Source organism: Giraffa tippelskirchi, chromosome 7 (genome assembly GCF_054371585.1).
Source record: "Giraffa tippelskirchi isolate mGirTip1 chromosome 7, T2T-mGirTip1v1.2.pri, whole genome shotgun sequence".
Classification (NCBI taxonomy): domain Eukaryota; kingdom Metazoa; phylum Chordata; class Mammalia; order Artiodactyla; family Giraffidae; genus Giraffa; species Giraffa tippelskirchi.
Genome location: NC_137281.1, coordinates 154,918,024 through 154,923,829, shown reverse-complemented (window position 1 = coordinate 154,923,829; position 5,806 = coordinate 154,918,024). Strand labels below are relative to the sequence as shown.

The 5,806-nt window shown below is 38.4% G+C and overlaps 1 long non-coding RNA gene across 1 annotated transcript; it reads left to right on the top strand.

Moving 5' to 3' along the window:
* Positions 1-2,730: 2,730 nt before the first annotated feature.
* LOC145512167 (uncharacterized) lies at positions 2,731-3,438 on the top strand. Its single transcript, XR_014058339.1, has 2 exons — positions 2,731-2,795; positions 3,320-3,438. It is a non-coding gene; the product is annotated as an uncharacterized LOC145512167 (long non-coding RNA).
* The last annotated feature ends 2,368 nt before the right edge of the window (positions 3,439-5,806 follow it).

Below are 5,806 nucleotides of genomic sequence, written 5' to 3'. Positions count from 1 at the left end.
ACTGTGGAAAATTCTGAAAGAGATGGGAATATCAGACCACCTGATCTGCCTCTTGAGAAACCTGTATGCAGGTCAGGAAGCAAAATTAGAACTGGACATGAAACAACAGACTGGTTCCAAATAGGAAAAGGAGTACGTCAAGGCTGTGTATTGTCACCCTGCTTATTCAACTTATATGAAGGGTACATCATGAGAAACGCTGAGCTGGAGGAAGCACAAGCTGGAATCAAGATTGCCGGGAGAAGTTATCAATAACCTCAGATATGCAAATGACACCACCCTTATGGCAGAAAGTGAAGAACTAAAGAGCCTCTTGATGAAAGTGAAAGTGGACAGTGAAAAAGTTGGCTTAAAGCTCAACATTCAGAAAACTAAGATCATGGCATCAGGTCTCACCACTTCATGGCATATAGATGGGGAAACAGTGGAAACAGTGGCTGACTTTATTTTTCTGGGCTCCAAAATCACTGCTGATGGTGATTGCAGCCATGAAATTAAAAGATGCTTACTCCTTGGAAGGAAAGTTATGACCAACCTAGATAGCATATTAAAAAGCAGAGACATTACTTTGCCAACAAAGATCTGTCTAGTCAAGGCTATGGTTTTTCCAGTGGTCATGGATGGATGTGAGAGTTGGACTGTGAAGAAAGCTGAGCGCCAAAGAATTGATGCTTTTGAACTGTGGTGTTGGAGAAGACTCTTGAGAGTCCCTTGGACTGCAAGGAAATCCAACTAGTCCATCCTAAAGGAGATCAGTCCTGGGTGTTCGGAAGGACTGATGTTGAAGCTGAAGCTCCAATACTTTGGCAACCTGGTTGGAAGAGCTGACTCATTGGAAAAGACCCTGATGTTGGGAAAGATTGAGGGCAGGAGGAGAAGGGGACAACAGAGGATGAGATGGCTGGATGGCATCTCTGACTCAATGGACATACATTTGGGTGGACTCAGGGAATTAGTGATGGACAGGGAGGCCTGGCATGCTGTGGTTCATGGGGTTGCAAAGAGTCGTATACGACTGAGCAACTGAACTGAACTGAATATTAGGTCACTGAGAATCATCAATTGGGATAATATTTTGGGAATTGGGATTCTCAAGATCACCTTCCTTTAATCCAATATAATCAATCTCTAGCAAAAACTCTGGGCACTATTCTCTGGGACACAGGACATGTATTGAGCCAATGCCTGACATATGATGCTATGTCCAAAGTAACTACAATACACAGGTTCATAGCCCAAGAGTTTGAAGCAGGACTGGGTATTTTCAGTGGCACTCTCATTGTTTCATTTTCAGATTTTGTGTTGGTGAATCCCATGATATGAGCACCAACTGAACTGGAGAGCCTGGCTCCCATAGAGGAAACATCTCCAGGAAATAACCCAGGAAGGATTCCACAGAGCTTGGAGGTAAGATCAGCATCTGGTTGTTTTGATTTCTTCACGTCAGTACAGTGACAGGAAAATAGGAAAGGCTAATGATCCTATTACCACAAGATTCTAGAGTTGTTATAGACAGGGAGCTTAAAGGAATTCATCTGGAATTCATGAAATCCACTCTATATCTATGGCTGCTTCAGTGCTCAATTATAACTGAACAATCAATTGCACTAACCACAGCCTGACAAGAGCAAACAACTCAGAACTTGTAATAAACTTGACAAGGAAAGTCTGGGTGATCCCGGGGGGGGGTGAGTGCTGGCTGATGGAAGAGTTAGAGGATGAATACCAACCACGGCGTCAAGCCAGTGACAGGCAGGGTAGGAGTGTCTTTCCCTAACCTTCCTCAATCAGTCACTCTGTGGCAAATGTGGCCAGTCAGCCTCTGGAAGGATTGGATGTCATGGGGGCCGGGAGGCAAAAATAAATTCAAGTGATATGAGAAATAGCCTTCTTTGGACATGTCTTCTGCACTGATCAGTTCTCTCACCCTACCCCTTACTCCTGAAATTGCTGCTACAACCAGACAAATACACACATTTTCCATTATATTCTTTTGTATTGAAGTAATCTCAATTATTTACAAAATATATATGCATTTTCATTAGTGAAAACCAGCAACGGCAATGAGTCAGGAAAAAATAAAATAAAATAAAACCTCTTCTAGTTCATTCTACCCGCATCATCTTAATGAACTCTGTATACCTTGTCGTAATTCTGATCAAAATCCTTTGATAAGCATGCAGTAAACTAAAATTTTAAAATATCCAAATTGATTTCCCAAAGAAATTTTTGTTACTGATGATTGCCTCATGATAAAAGCAAAAAGTCTTTGTCAATTTTTACCATCATCATTAATCACCACACACACTCTTCTCCATTTTCCTAACTTCACGTTGTCTTACACAATATGTTTTAAAATTGAGAAATTATAGTATGTGATTTATACCTCCAGGGCAGTTTCAATTTGTTTAGAGAAGCATGTCTAATTTCCATAACAATAGCATGTAACTATTCAACTGTGAATTTCTTAGTGTTTAGGTGGTTAATAGGTACAAAGAAATTAAGATGGTATACTGACTAAAGATGGTGAATCAGATTACCAAGGATGAGAACAAATAAGTGAGTATAGCAGGCAGAAGGAAAAGGAAATTAAAAAGAGGATATACTTCGAAGGTATGGAAAATTAGAATGACGAGGCAAAGCGGTTCAGCATTATGATGCCTGGTGACTCACAGTCAGAATGTTTTAGAATTACTGCTCTTGGTGATTGGAGTCTGTTATAGAATTTTTGAGTAGAGCGGTGATGCTGGGAAAGATTGAAGGCGAAGGAAAAGGAGGCAGCAGAGGATGAGATGGTGAGATAGCATCGCCGACTCCAAGGACATGAATCTGAGCAAACTGGGAGATGGCGGAGGACAGGGAAGCCAGTCGTGCGACAGTGCACGAGCTTGTCAAGAATCAGACGTGACTTAGTGACTGAACAACAACAACATGTGGAAAGCGGTGTTTTGTAGCAATAGTCTCATAGTCTGAATGAAAAACAGTTAGATCAAGATGGAGGCAGCAAAAAAGTTGTAGGGGGTAAGCCCAGTCTAAGGAAATGCAAAAACCAAACAAGGTTCAAATACACTTCTTGTATGGCAATCGGCCAATTCAAAGATATCAGATAGTTTCTCCTTGACACTTTATGAGCTATCTTGTTAATTTTCTGTTATTGATAATCTATTTTAATTATGTGGTGACATTTTTTTTTTCCTCTGACAAAAGGTAGAATTGTATTGTGTGTATCCAGAGTCTTCCGTTTCTAGTTAGAATTTGTTGCCCTGTGGAGTTTCAAATCTCTAGCTAAAGTGTTTTCCTTTATTTGTTCCTTGTTCAGGGAAAGATCAAAAGGACTGAGGACACTAGAAGGTGAATCCCTTCATTACAGAGACAACCCTAAAACGTACTAAAGCACTGCTCTAACGTGTGGAATAAAGTCTGACAGTATTGTGCACAGAAGAGGACTTTCACGTCCTGTGAAGCATTTATAGTGACACTTCTGTGGTTCTCCTAAGACCTGTTTCTTGGCACACAGGGCAGTTTATAATCAATGCCAAATGCAAGTTGACGTACGCATTCAAAAGGAGGGCATGGCGTTCCTTTGACACTTTGAGCTTAGGCAGCACGTCTCAAAGACTTCTCTCAACTACTTTTTTGTCTAGTCTTTGGTGTTCTAAAGGAAGGACTCAATAAGGGAGGCAGATAGGAGAATTAAATGGATTAAGTTGTTTATTTTAAACAACAAACTCAGGGTTTTGATGGGGTGATCCATGCACTAAGTAGAGGAGTGGAATGATTCTTGACCATGTTTTGCAGCCAGACGGGAGGAATGTGGCCAGTGTCAATTCCTGCCTTGCCTGCCAGGGATCCTTTGATGTCTGGTGTCACATTCCTAGGACCACCCAGGCAAAAAGCCCACAGGCAGCTGCTGGGGGCTTAGTCTCATTATTAAAATGCAAAGGATGCCCTCAGAATTTGCCATACCCTGAAGGAACAAGCAAAATGTCCCAAGGAAAATAAACAACAATCAAAAAACATCTGCATACAAACAATAAGCTAAAACTAAGATATTTTACCTTGTGGCTTTAAGGCTGATGTTAACTTCTGACCTACACTCTTAATGAAAGAGAGAGCTGAGAAGCCATATTTTACCAATAATGGTGTATTTATTTAATTAACAGAGACATACCTTCAAAAGGAATAATAGACATGAAGGGACCCATGGGTATTAGTTCCATTTGCCTCTGGCATGTGTAACAAAAGGAAACATTTTAATTATGGAGCAGGTTTCTTGAATAACAGTGTTATGCACCTTACATAAAAAATAAAACCCAGATGTATTAAAAAGTTGAATGCAATAAATCATTCAACTATAAGAAAATATGGGCACACGTGTAGTAGTTCATGGGACAGAAAGAAGTTTCCTATATATAAAGTAAATGGAAACATTCAGAAAAGAATTTTTCTATTCATCAAAGAATAAACTATAAAAAATTAAAAAGCCATAAAAGTGAGAAAAATGGAAATAAATGATGGAATACAGACTAATTACTATACCCACACATATACCACATATATATGTATGAACACACACTGAACCATTGCTTCTAGGAGAAACATAGGATTAGGCTGCAGCTAAACTCTGGTGACATTTTTACCAAGCAATCAATACATAGCTGTTTTTTAGGTGTGTTTCTGTTTAACGCCACCTTATTGTTCATTAACGTTGAACTCACAGCCAACAACACAACTCATGACTGCATGCAGTTTATTAAACACACTTGCTTTCTAGTCACTTCCTCCATAAAGTGCCCTCTTTCAAGAACAAAGCACTAGACAATACTATGCTAGAGGTCCATTTTAAACAGCATACAGCATAAAAATGCCCAAAACTTTGCACTGAGTAATCTGTGACTATGACACCTGTTCAGTTTGAGACCTGAACTAAGAAGGAAAGAGCGCAGCCCTGTTTGACTTCTGCTGGAATATGCAAGTGATGACATTTTTTTCAACCATGAGTGACTGCAAATTCTCTGCAGTCATTGATTTGAGGATTACAAATACATTTGATTCTTGATTCCATGTGTAAAATAGACAGCTAATGGGAAGCTGCTATATAGCACAGGGAGCTCAGCTTGGTGCTCTGTGGTGACCTAGAGGCATGGATGGGGGTAGCAGGTGGGAAGGAGGTCCAAAAGGGAAGGGGATATATGTACACCTATAGGTAATACCTTTCATTGTACAGCAGAAACTAACACAGCACTTAAAGCAAGTATATGTCAATAAAAATAAATAAACAAAATTTAAAATACAAACAGGCAAAAATACATTTTAACAACAGGTATATTTGCAAACACAGATTCTATGAATAATGAGATTGAATAGGGTGCATGTGTTTGTATATATATATATGTGAGTGGGAGAAGAAGAGGGAGGGGAAGAGATTACAAGCAGATATAAATGTGGAAGAGATGTCACAAAAATTTAGTACTTAATAAAAAATAATATTCAGTATTGGGAAATGTAAATTAAAGCAAACTTTGAGGTTAACTTATTATTTATATTTAAAAATATTTAATAAACCGTATGCTTTGAAAATAATCTGATTACTTATTTGAAAAAATATATTTTATTATTATAATATTTTTATAATATTCTTATGTGTTAATATTTTATTCAAACCTGCTATAATTGTTTAGAAAATATTATTAGGTAGAAGTGGTGCATTCATTGCTACATTATTCATAATATTAAAAATATTAGAATAAATCTTAAGACAGAAAAATTTTCAATTTATAGCATTGCATAAAGTGGAAAACTATGG